This window comes from Aquila chrysaetos, chromosome 20 (assembly GCF_900496995.4).
Source record: "Aquila chrysaetos chrysaetos chromosome 20, bAquChr1.4, whole genome shotgun sequence".
Classification (NCBI taxonomy): Eukaryota; Metazoa; Chordata; class Aves; order Accipitriformes; family Accipitridae; genus Aquila; species Aquila chrysaetos.
Window position 1 is genome coordinate 22,621,905 of NC_044023.1, and position 12,639 is coordinate 22,634,543.

The 12,639-nt window shown below is 44.0% G+C and overlaps 1 long non-coding RNA gene across 1 annotated transcript in view; it reads right to left on the reverse strand.

Moving 5' to 3' along the window:
• The window catches only part of LOC115333394, a 62,855-nt gene that overhangs the window by 24,374 nt on the left and 25,842 nt on the right, over positions 1-12,639 (reverse strand). The window contains exon 2 of the long non-coding RNA XR_003920777.1: positions 1,687-1,947. This is a non-coding gene — a long non-coding RNA (uncharacterized LOC115333394). The remainder of the gene's footprint in view (positions 1-1,686; positions 1,948-12,639) is intronic.

Here is a 12,639-nt window from a genome sequence, read left to right on the forward strand (position 1 = left end):
CATTTCCCAAGGATGTCACAAAATTAAGGTTAAAGTAATTTAGTTTAAGTGAACATGTCACTTTATCCACCCAAAGACAACCTACATTACACCTGATAAAAACCCTCTGCTTTTGATCCCGAAACAACAGGTGTTTTGGTGATAAAAGTCAAGACAACAGTGCTAAAGCCCTTCACATACTTTCTCCAATTTCTACAGCAACAGAGCTTTGACAGAGGGCTTCTGACTGCTCAATTTGATGGCCAGGCAAACTTATAGAAGCTGAAGCGCCGAGTTTCCTAGGGGAAGACATAATGAAGTAAATGCACTCATGAATATGTATGGCAGGAGGCAGCCATCTGTTCTCCACCAACATCTTTTCTTAAAACAAGTTTCAAATATTTCGGCAGAGAAGTCGTATCTTTATTTCCATGTATAAAATTAGACCTTGAATTTTCACCATCTCTGGTCATTAAGTGCTATTGTTATGGAAATGTGTTTTTTTCCCCCAACGATAATCAAAAGATTGAGCGATAATATAGTTTTACAAAGTTCAGGTGGAGAATTTCAGCGCGTCTGTGTAGTAGCTTCAAAATATTGACAGTCAGGGCACGCGTCGCATAATGTAAATATAACTTGCTCCGTCCTCCTTCAGAGAAACAAGAGCCTATGCCCTCCTTTGTACCCCACACCCATCTGATTTCTCTCAAAACGAAAGGGAAAACATCATAAGGCATTTTTATTCCGTATTCATGAAGTCGGTGCCGGCGGGGACCCCGATTCGCATCGGGGGGGAGCGGGGCACGAGCGGAGGAGCCGCTCTCGGAGCCCCGGGCGGAGGTGGGAGCGATCCGGGGGCTGGCCCGCGCCCCGGGATGCCCCCGAGGTTTGCCAGGAAAACCGAGCGGATCCCGGGCTGCCTTTATCCGCGCTCTCCATCTCCCTGCACCGCGCCGCGGGGACGCCAAGCCTCAACCAGGCCGCCAAGGACAAAGCCCGTTTTCCCTTAACATCAAACGTTTCCACTCGCTGTATTTATTCTCGCGGATAACGCGACAAACCTTCCCCGCGTACGAGTCTCCCCGACCGAAGAGCACGCGCGTGCGGATTCTAACCGCGGCTCGTCTCGGAGCCCGGCCCCGGGCCCCCGGCCAAGCGGCAGGGCTGGCGCGAGGGCTGCCGGCATCTCCGCGCGCTCCCCGCCGGGCCGGCGAGGGACACGGCCTGACTTCGGTCAACCGCAGACCGAGCTGGACCCAGCGATCCGTCCCTCCTGCGGACGCGGTAGCCAGACCTCTGGTTTTTGGGGGCTATCCAGGATTTCCCTGCGCGCACGAGCCCTCCTTCGAGCGGGGCTGGCGGCGGAGCGAGCGTGCCATTTCGCAGCCCTGACGGGGCCACGACCGCACAAGAAACGCGGGTTTCGGTACCGACGGGGAATTGCCGGCGCGCTCGGAGAGGACTTCTGAGCGGCAGAAGCCGAGGCGTGGGAAGAGAAAAGGCGAGTCGCGGTAAATCACAAACTGTGTGGCAACAGGAGTAGAGCTGAAGTCTCTCGTAGGAAAAATATATCTAAAGCATGTTGCTATCTGTTACTCAATTAATAGTCTGCTCTTGAATACTTAGAGCAATGATGAAGCTGCGACAGCCCAGATGAACAAAATTTCAACTGATACAAAACAAATTAGTCTATAAGAACATACTTACACGGAACGGCATTGGCACAGAGCTCTCCTCCTGGAGGGACCCCCCAGCCTGGCCAACGTCACCGCTTGCTTCCAGCCCAGCCGGGCTCCCCGAAGCAGGGCAGGGTCTCCGTCCGCACCGCGAGCCACCCCTCACCGCTTCACAGGGGCGGCTGCAATTTCTGATAGCACCAGAACGATGTTCAGGAACTGGGTTTTACATTTGACGGGAAGTTTACTTTCAAAATGGAGCAGATAAACATGAGGTGTCCTGCGCTGAACTCTGGGGAGGAAAAAAAAAAAAAAAAAGAAAGAAAAATAAACAAACTTGGGGGTTGTTTGAATGTTTCCATCTCATAACTCAAAACATTCCTTTCCATTTCAGCCTGTTGAAAGTATTTACGTATCTGTTTTAAAAAAAACTTTTCAAAACAAACCTAAATGACAAGATGTGATAGCAAAAACATTAAAATTGAGTATTTTATCTAGAGAGTCAGGACTTTTCTAAACAAACCTTAAAACATTAATACTTACCCAAACCTTTCAATTTCACTGAAGTGAGGTTTTGGTCAAGAAAATGTCACAACAGGACTTTCCCACCAGCCCTTCCCAGGCAGTAAGAGCAAGCAGCGATGCCAAAGGACACACTCGAAAACACAACGCAATTATTTCAGATACAGCCTCTGTGCGAACCACAAACTTTTCTTCCAGGCCGGCCACACCACTCTCGCTGCTCTGCTGAAAGAATTGGTCTTTGAGCACAAAGAGACTCTGACAAACCTGAGACAGACCCCCAAAATCAGGGCGGCACAGCATGAGAGCCCCTATGATCTCAGCCCCTCGGCTGAAGTTGCTAATTAGCTGAGCCGCCCGGAACGAGCGCGCCCTGTGAGTTGCTATCGCAGCCCCGTGGCGGGTTTGATCCGTTTATTGCCCCATCCGTGCTCTTAAATTAAAAGGTAGGCGTCGAGCTCTGCGGCAAAGCCTGCAGCTGCGAGCTGTGCTGTACAGCTAGTTAGAGAGCTCGTCTCCGTAATTACACAGAACGTTAACCCTAATACTGTCAGCACCGCGCAGTTATCGTCTCCCCCCGCCGAAGCGCGGTTTGCTCATTTATAACTGCAAGTGGGGAAGTGCCTGTTGGAAACGGCCGGGCTCACTCGCAAGCCGCTCAACCCCAGCCACACTCACACCTGGAGGTGGAGAAAAGGGTGGGCTGATTTCTAGGGTTGATTTCCTAAATTAATTTCTGCAGCTGATCTTAAGCACGGGCAACCTGGGCAGGTTACACCGTAACAGCTTTTCTATTTGCATCCAAAATTTGGGCATTATGCTCAACCTGCTCATCCACTTCCATTCAAAGGTGCAGATTACTAAATTTGCATAATAACTATCTACACCTAATTATCCACATTTGTTCATGGAAACAGCCACTTTCTGTAGGGCTTAAAATTACCATAAACTGTGCACAAGAATCAAGAAAACACCGATTTATCTTATTAATGGTGGCAAGAAGTTTACACGTTAATTAGCAGTGTATTACTTTGAAAATGCATTAAAGCGCTCTAAGGACCAGTTCACTTGACAACCCCCAAGCGTTTTTCGGGCCAGCGCCGATGCACAAGAAAACCAGAAGCTCCAAGAGCAACCGGTGACACGAAGGGAGCGCAGAGGAAGTCACCATCCTGGAAATTCCTGTTTGGCACAACAGGCACAGCCTGTGTGGGCGCTGCAAAGTTGTGGAAATCTGTGCAAAAGCTATTTAAACGGGACAGTTGAGGACGAGTGAGATAAAAGTAACTGCTTACAAAAAAAAGCCCAAAACCACAACAGCAGCAGTGCATACGTGAGCTTGGCAAGTGTCCTGTTCATAGAAAATTGGCAGTAAGATTTGTTTTCTCCATTTTTTAAACATACTTTTGGACATATTTCTATCAAGGTGCAAAACCGAGGTCCTGTCTCCCAGGGATCTTAAGTGACTTGATGGTATTCTCAGTACTCCGATTGCTTAGTAAGCAACTGCTGAAAAGCCTTCCCCTACTAGAAGCTGACATAGAGCAGTTCCCATAATATTCATTGATGCTTCATTTTTTTCAGCAGCAGGTGGTACAATTTCTGTATCTACAAATGATAAACATTCAAATCAAGATTTTTCTGGTTAATAGCTACTATATAACTACAAAGCGTTATTGTTTCTAGACATATTTTTAATACCACCAGCAAAACCTAAAGTAAGAACTTCTGCTTAAGAAAAAGTTGTTCCCATGAACCTTTAGGTGAGATTTCCACTCTGGGAAAAGATTACAAAATAATACAGCCTCTAAAATATAGAGCCATTTACTCTCAGTTTTTTCCTACGCTCCAGAGACATCCTCAATTTTTACTAATGTGATTGCCAAAGGCACCTAGGCTATGCGGATGCTCAGAATTGGACAAACTCCTTACGCAGATTGGAAACTTCCAGCCAAAATTAGGAATTCAAGTGAGACTTTGTTGCCCCTCGTGCCCCCGGCAGTGCCCAGCGCTTTGGTACCCAATTCCTGACCTCAGGGGGAACGCTGGAGTGGGTTGGAGGGATGCTACAGGAGTCAAGTTCTGTACAGTGCGACAGGGGAATGCCCCAGCTTTGTACTGGTTTGTGCTGGTGCAAGCAGGACCACAACCAGGTTTGCTTTCAGAAAGGAAAGAATCAGGCTCCGCTGCTCCACATGAGGAGGCAGAAAGGAAAAGTCAGTGCTCTAGACATATCATGAACTCATCCAGTATCCATGCCTCATTCTCATGCCCCAAATCCTTCCTACTTCTGAGAACAACTGCAAGAATAGAAAGAACAAATGAGAAACAGATTGCAATAAACAGTCAGTTCTCATTTAAAAGACCCCCAAATCTTTACTTTGTACTGGTACAAAGAACAGAAATGTAAAACCCAAACCAAAATAATTATTTGCTGCTTTTCCATTAAAGCAGACAATAACACTTAAATGGAAATGGTCTGTTTTCAAACAAACACTCATGTGCTGCACCCAAGTTTCAGAGAAAATAGGCCCACTATACGTCCCCTTCTGCTATGGATTTTGAACACAACGCTTTCCCTAGTAAAGCCATGAAAGCATGGGATATGGTTCACATAAACTGCATGACTATAAATCTTTATTTCATGGTGGTGTGATGGATTTAATAAGAGGATGGATTTAACAATTCCTTTTTGTCAACCATTTCATTAATTTCTTAGTAAAGAAATTTCTGGGTTTGAGGCATGTTTTAAGGAACTAATTTTGCCTTAGTGACCCTGAAAAGACCTATAACGTAATTGCCAGGTAGTTAATCTAGTCATTGTGCATATTTTTGTTCTTCATTTTCCCAAGCACAATTTGAACCTTCCAGAGAGATAACAAAGAAAAGAATAATAAAGGTGTCTTTTACAGCCCATCAGGTGAGATTCTCATCACACACCAACCCCATGCAGCTAAAAATTAAATTGCAAAACCTGTATCAGCTGCTCTCCAAAACTGTTTTTCACGTCAATAAAGTAGCAAGTCATAAATAAATAATAATGCACAATGGCCAGAAGTGTCCCTGCTTTTCTGCAGTCTGCTGGAATTATTGTCCTGGCTGTATGTGAGACCATAACATTTAGGCTTTATTCCTTCCCCCATACATGCTATCATCTCCCTCTCCTTTCACCACCTGCTTCCTGAAAGTGGTGTCCTCTGAATTCTTCCACGCAGGATGCCCTGCCCAGGCACACACACTACAATCATCATCACTCATGGCCTCATTTTCCGCTAAGGGCTCCTAAAACACACACAGCTCGTACACAGAGCTGATGGCACCACACTCTTGTACGAGCTCCCTTATCTTCGCTACGGACCTACCCAAACATCCGCACACCGATGAGGCAAATGGAGCAACAGCTCCTTGGTTTTCATGGAGGAAAAAAAAAAAAAAAAAAAAAGGCTTTTAAAAATGCAAACCAGGTATCCATCCCATCTTTCTTGGGCAGTGTTTTTAGTAGGGAAAGGTGGTCACACAGGATGCCCGGTTTGGGGGTGGCTGAGCACCCACAATGCAGATTAGAGAAATCCAACTGTTTTTCACAGATGGCCAAGTACTTTTTGCAAAGAATGTTTTTAGCCACAAGGTTGATTTTGATCTTGAAGACTAGGGAAACATCAAAGGGAAATACCTGTGGGTATACGCTAGCATTCTTAGAACAAGCACGGGCTCATGAATACCAGTTTATAAATATTCAGTATAAATATTGTACCATCTCCGTGCAGGCTATGCTAACAGTTCACCTTACCCCTGCTCTTCTCCCCTTGCAGCCCTGCAGACGCTCGCTACCGTCGGACCTTGGGCTTCGGGACACCCCAGGCTGAAGCCGATGTTCAGGGAACTGCTCCAGGTCGTGCCTCATCTACTGGCTTCTTTCCATGTCCACCTGCGATTTTGCTGCGGAGTTAAGACCAGGCTGTGAAATCACATTTAGATGTGATTTTAGGGTGGTGATGGGTTTTTAAAGGCAGCTCTGGGTGTGTGAGGCAGAGGGAGGCTGAGGCTGTGAGCAAGATTCTTGCAGCAAAAATTATCAGTAGCCCAGGATGAAACCAAAAGGACAGTTATTGAAAATGGCTATTAGCACTTAATTTCTCAGCAAAATGTGCAGCAAAAAAAAAGAAAACCTGAAAGAGTGAATCTTGAATACACAAAGCTTTACATAAGCTTCCCATTAAGAGTTTCCCACGGTGTGCAAAATTAATTTTGATTTATCTTCTACATTGTTGTTTTTAGAAGCAACTGAAGAACAGAGGGGGGTGTATAATTTCATTTAAAAATCCACTGTTTCAGGCTAACACTCACCAGCTTTGAAAAGCTGTTTACAGCCATGTTCTCCAAGTTCTCCTTTAAAGACCTGCATTATTTCTCATCTCACCCTGAGAAAACGTTTGTAAATCTGCTAAATGACTCAAACTGGAATTTGCAGTCTTCTCTCTCTCAGCTTGCAGAATGACTATATCAAATAGTTTCTCTGCCCAGCTAGATTTTAAAAGCAAGTTTATAAAACAAGGGTCCATTGACAATCTAATAACTCTATAAAGAAAATGTTTGCTTTCCACACAATGCTGGAAAAATCCTGAAACTTTTAAACAAGTAGGAGATGTGACAGCAGCAATCGGTCTCTGTTAACAGCTAAATACAAAAGAAGGAAAATATTAGTAGAAAAACTGTATCTGTGCATATATAATATAGCTTTTGTAGTCAGGAGCTTTCATGAGATGCAGAAGTTTGACTCACTGTTGTAATTAAAATGTTCTGTAACGGTGGTAATTACCACATCAGGTAAGGCACAATGGATTGCAGCGCATACCTACAATATGACTGTTATTTAAAAGTTTCATTTCAATTTTTGTAGCTTTTACAGATTTTAAGCAACTTCCTACTGCCCATGGAGCATGAATTTTTAAAGCAGTACAAGGCATAACAGCACAGCCCAAGCACCTTCGCAGAATATATTGGTGTTTTCGTTACCTTTTCCGTTCCTATGGTCTGGAGCTTGCAGAGAACAGACCGACAGTATTTTTATAAAACGCAGGTTTTTTAAGAGAACCAGTTATAATAAACAAAGCGATCAAACTCAAACCCATCTGGGCACACCTTGACGTTGGCAGCAGCTACGAATGTTTCGGGCGGCGTGACGAGCGAGGCGCTGGGCAGAGGTCCCGCGCAGCCCTCCCGCACCGCCGAGCGGCTCTGCCTTCAGACACAGACAAACTCTGTAAACTGCTGAAAACCAACCCAGAACATCCCAGCTGCTACTGAAACGAGAAAGCCCCTTCCCTTCGCAAACGGTTTTGAGGCGCAGTGACCTTAGGGGTGCTAAAATTTATCTTTTGGGGGAGGGGTGGGGTGTTAAGGCCTATATTGAACCAAAGTTATATAAAGCACCTGATTATTCCTGCAATTCAGAGACTTCTGTGTTTTTGAGACTTTGCAGAGCATTTTCAGTGCTACAGGAACATGAATTATCTCTCATTTCTTGTTCCAAACCCTGATGTCATATCTGAAAAACACTAAACCCTGTCAATTCTCTCCATCTTCCCCAGTTTCAGTCCTTTTTAAACTCTTCCAGCAACAAAATAAACCCTTTCACTTTATAAAGGGGCAATAAAGATGACGGATGCTTTTTGGAGTTTATTTTCGATGCGTCCATAAACATTCCCCTAATAGCTTATCACAGCTGATGAGGAGTTTTGCAAAGCCAACTGCTGTTGACTGAAAATATCTGACAATTTTTTTTTTCCAAGTATGCTGTACAGAAGGAATTATTTATATTTGAATAGCACTTTCCTGTGATCATGAAATATACATATTTGTCATAGTTAACTCTGGGACCAGCAACGCAGGCACTGTTAATGAGCTTTTATTAAGAAATCCTATTTTAGTCCTTCTCAACTCTAGTCCATTCCTCCAGGGAGGCAGTGTGCGGCTCTAGATGCTTATCTGGCACAGTTTATTTTCCCCTACACTCTAAGATAATTAAATCACTGTACCAAATTCAAGGCAAGAGCTGAGGCATCACCCACTTGATATTCTCTCTCCAGACCTAAGGACCGTGCTACCACCAGGATGTTCTCAAAGGCAAAATAATTCAGCCCTGAATTCCTCTTCTCCCTGCTAGGGACCACAGGAATGACGGCACATTGTTGTAAACAAGGCCTAATCTGAAAGCTGCCTTTGGATTTTGTTTTTTTATTATTATTGGGGTTTTTTTAAATGTTCATTTCTATCTTTCCATCTCTAAAGAAAATCATATTAGAGAAAGAAAATGAAACATACCTAGATTTTGATGTTCAAGAGGCACTTTAGAGGGAGAAGTAGGTGCAGAAATACCATCATTTATAATGATACCTGGTTTTCTGGGAGGGAAGCAAAAGTGAAAAACAGCAGCAGGACACTGAAAAATGTTTTTGAGCAACTTCCACCACAGGCTGCATGTTTTCAGAAGGAAAGACAAGTGCACAGCGTGATAAAAGCCTGATCTCCCAGCTCTCCCCTCCGGAGCATCCCCTCGCTGGAATGGGCACGGTCAACACAAGCAGCTTTGAAGGGCTTAACTACCCCTTCCTCGCCAGCCGCCCTCCGTGCTCCCTGCCCCGAGATGGAGGTCTGGCCTTTATACGAGCCAAAACGTCCATTTCCTTCCCCCAAGGAAGAATAATGTATTTAATACCTGGCACTCTGAATTTTATCATGCCTTTAACTATTCATTTCCTTGCTTTTAGAAGCTGGGCTTAGTAAGTAATGCAAAAGGCAAGCATGCTGCTGTCACTTAGCAACCTAAAATGGGTTTTGGAACAAAGATCTTTATTTCTGGAACCGTTTAATAGCGGTGGCTGACAAGGGCTGAGGTGTTCGGGGACAGCGTGAGCCCCAGCCCCTCCTGCTGCTGATCCTCTCCAGGGCCATACACAGGGCTGCCTCAGTGTCTGCAGCTTTTTACCCTCACTTAAAACTCCTGAACTTTATGGTAAAGAGCAGGAAGGACAGAAAGAAAATTTTAATAAAAAGACAGCCGATCGGCATTATTTTTTGACTGTGTTTCAGCTAATTTATTGTAGTCTGCTTAAAGCTAGGAGACTGGTAAAAATAGAGAACAGCTCACTTCATGCCTATACGTGTAGACCCTACCAGCTGTTCTTCCTTTTACAGAACATCCTTACATCTCTTCAGGTCTCTACTTTCATGGCAGTGCCCAAGTACAGAGCAGAAAACCCTGCTGAGTATTTGCAGGCGGAGAAGCCTGAAGCACGGCGTGAAGGCTGCTACGGGCAGCCCTGGCACGGGGTTTTGCTGGTGCCTCCTGCTCCGTCAGGCTTTTCATTCGTTATCCAAACTTATGGATGAAAACTGAAAATACCCAAGACAAAGTCAACTGAAAGGTACGACTGCTGGGCGCCTCGAGCTGCGCCCAGCTCTGCTCCTGCCTCTTTCTCCGCCAGAAGAAGGGAGAAGGACAGTTACATGTCTTGCATCTAGGCACGAACGCTGGCTCCCTCCGGGTCCCATCCTGCGTTACCCGCCAGGTGGGAGAGCCAAGAGCCTCTGCTGATTGCAGCGGATCTTCCTCTTGCCTGAGCTAGGACACACTTAATTACTGCCAGCTTTAATTACTGTCCCAGCTTCCCAAAGGGCTTTCAACCTATCTCAGTTTTCAAGCCTCATCCCTACTAGTTCACTGCTGCTCTGTCACGCGCGGTGGCGGCTGCAGAAGCTCTCCGACACCTCCAGGCTGGAGCAGAAAGAACAGAGAATTCACATAAAAGTGAATGAAGTTGAACCTCGTTAAACTGGAAATTTGTGTGTGCTGTCTGCTCACCACCATGGATGAATACCGCTTTAATGGGCAATATAAAACCAGGCATCCGCCATAAATTTGTTGTTGATCATGTGCTAGAAACAAATGCTGCTGCACAATACTTGCCCTTTTTTGCTCGTATCCTCTTGTCACCATATACACGAGCTCAACTTGTTCAGCTATATCCCTGGTAAATCAAGATACTTTGGTAAAAAATTAACATGGGCAGGAGAGTAGGAAATATAAAGAGAAAAATGAAAGAGGGAACTAAGGAATCCACAGCAATTATAAATAGCTAAAAAGTCAGATTTACATTCTGAATATTCTTCTCAAGGAAGCAGATTCAAGATGACTTTTACCTCTTAAGTCCCATTAACCAAGCTGAACTGTTCGAAGAGCAGTGAGGAAATGTAAAATAAATGTCATTATATGATAGAGCAAAACATGTGGACCCTAACTGCAAGGCACTGCCTCTAATCAAAGCCTAACAGTCTAATGCAAAGCATTGTTACTACAGCCAAGTTTCTCCTACTGTTTTGGAAAAAAACAATTTTTGCTTATGCATCTTTAACAATTTCTGTTAAGGACAATCAAAGATATGGTATATGTCATCAATAATATTTATCAAAAAATGAGCCTAAGTTTAGGAGTTTGTATTTAAAATAATTTCACTTATAAGCATTAGTTCACTGCATTTTGTCAAGTCATAATAAAGGTAAAATTTAAGATACAGTTTTCCCACACATATATCTAGATACACTTCATGAGCAACCCAAAATTTATTGTTGGACTCGTTTTATAATGAAACAGTGTCAGACATAAGCTACCCAAAACACTGAGAGCTCTGACATAAATTTATATGCTTTATACTAGCTAATTCTCTAAGATGACTTCTGATTTCCTGCAGGAGACTGGATACAGGTGGCACTTGACTTCATATGAGAAATTTGGAATTGTCTGGCTTCACTATGAATAAAGGTAGAAAATTTTAGGGTGAGATAGCTGAAGTGCATTAACCATCTCATTGCTAAATCCAACTGTGACATTAAGTCCAGCAGCTTTGATGGTGGCTAAATCATGCTGACACTATGTCCTGTGAACAAGCATGATTTCATCAGCCAACAAGAATGGTAAAACCTACCTGATTTTCATCCCCACAATACCAGTTTCTAGCTAAACTGCCAATGTTCATTAGTTATCTCTCTCTGGCAGCCAAAACTGAACCCTATGGAGAATGACCGTTCTTGGAAGATGCCTACCATTGGCCTGTCAAGGTTTTAGCTTTGTCTACAGTGGGACTAGAAAACATGCTTTTAAAACTTCAGATTCAGATAGTTTCAATCTAAGAGCCAAATAGGAAAAAGGTTCTGAGTTAAGCGCTTAGACCAGAACCTGGAAAGAGGCACAAGAGCAGGACAACACAACCACAAAACCAAACCTGGAGTACAATGCAAGTGAGCAAAGTTATTGTTAGAATGCTAACAAGTCCATTCCCAAATGTCATTTTATTTTTGCAATCATATAATTTTATTACTGGGGTTTTACATGTCAATTAACTCCTGTAATTGGCAGAGGATTTTGCGACCCTTTGAGATGAAGTACTCCGTCCACGTGTACAGATGACCTAGCACAAGGATAGCTTTCCTAGGAATCAGCATTAATCACAAAAGTGACCCATTTTTCAATGCACAGCAGGAAGCAGTTTCCCTTACAACATTAGTCAGGACATGCACAAGCTGTCTTTAGTGAAGTTTTCATTAAATAAGATTCAAACCCCTTTGAAATCAATAGGAGTCTTTCTATTGACTTTGGTGGGTGTTGGATGAGGCTCGTGCTGCTGCTGCCACACTGAAACAGAGTGAAAACATAGTTTCATCGAACCAATTTATACTGCTTAAATTAATTTGCCCCACCGTAACTATGAAGATCTGTAGAGAACTCCACTCGTTCCTGTCCGCTTTAAATCCTGGACACACTTTCCTTGGTTAAAATGTGTAAACTGCTATGGCATTTCACAGGCTCAGCCAAATCACAGGCTGGCAACACCTTATGGGTTTCACCGATGGTCTCCTGACGCCACTGTTCGAAAACTCCCTAAACATAAAGCCTGAAAGAAATCACAGGTCAAAAATTAGACAGCTTACAATTTATTCCTACCTCCTATTCACTTTTGCCCTTCAAAAGAACTCAGCCCTGGGGAGCTGACAAATAAAGACAAATTACCCTTCCGCAGCGTTCTCTCTAACTAAGCCATTGTAGTGATTAAATGAACCTTAGAAGCCAAATTCAGCTTTGATAGCTAAAATTGGGGGAAATTTTTTGCCTTTTTACAAATAGAAAGCTCGCAACTGCCTGGTATAAAGGGCTGAATTCAAGTAGTCTTCCTGGTTTAGCATTCTGGGGAAGTTAGCTGTATGTTCATTTTAATGGACTCAGTCACGTATAGTAGGTACCTAGACAATTTACGGACGCATCTCTAAATATCATTACGTGTATATAAATATGCTCCCGTGCACGACCTGTCGAGGTGTCCCTGCCTCCAAGCCAAGCCATCGTCCAGGGCAGCACATCTCTGCGGCAAGGCCACCGGCTGCGCACTGGAGCCGGGCACCGGCGGGT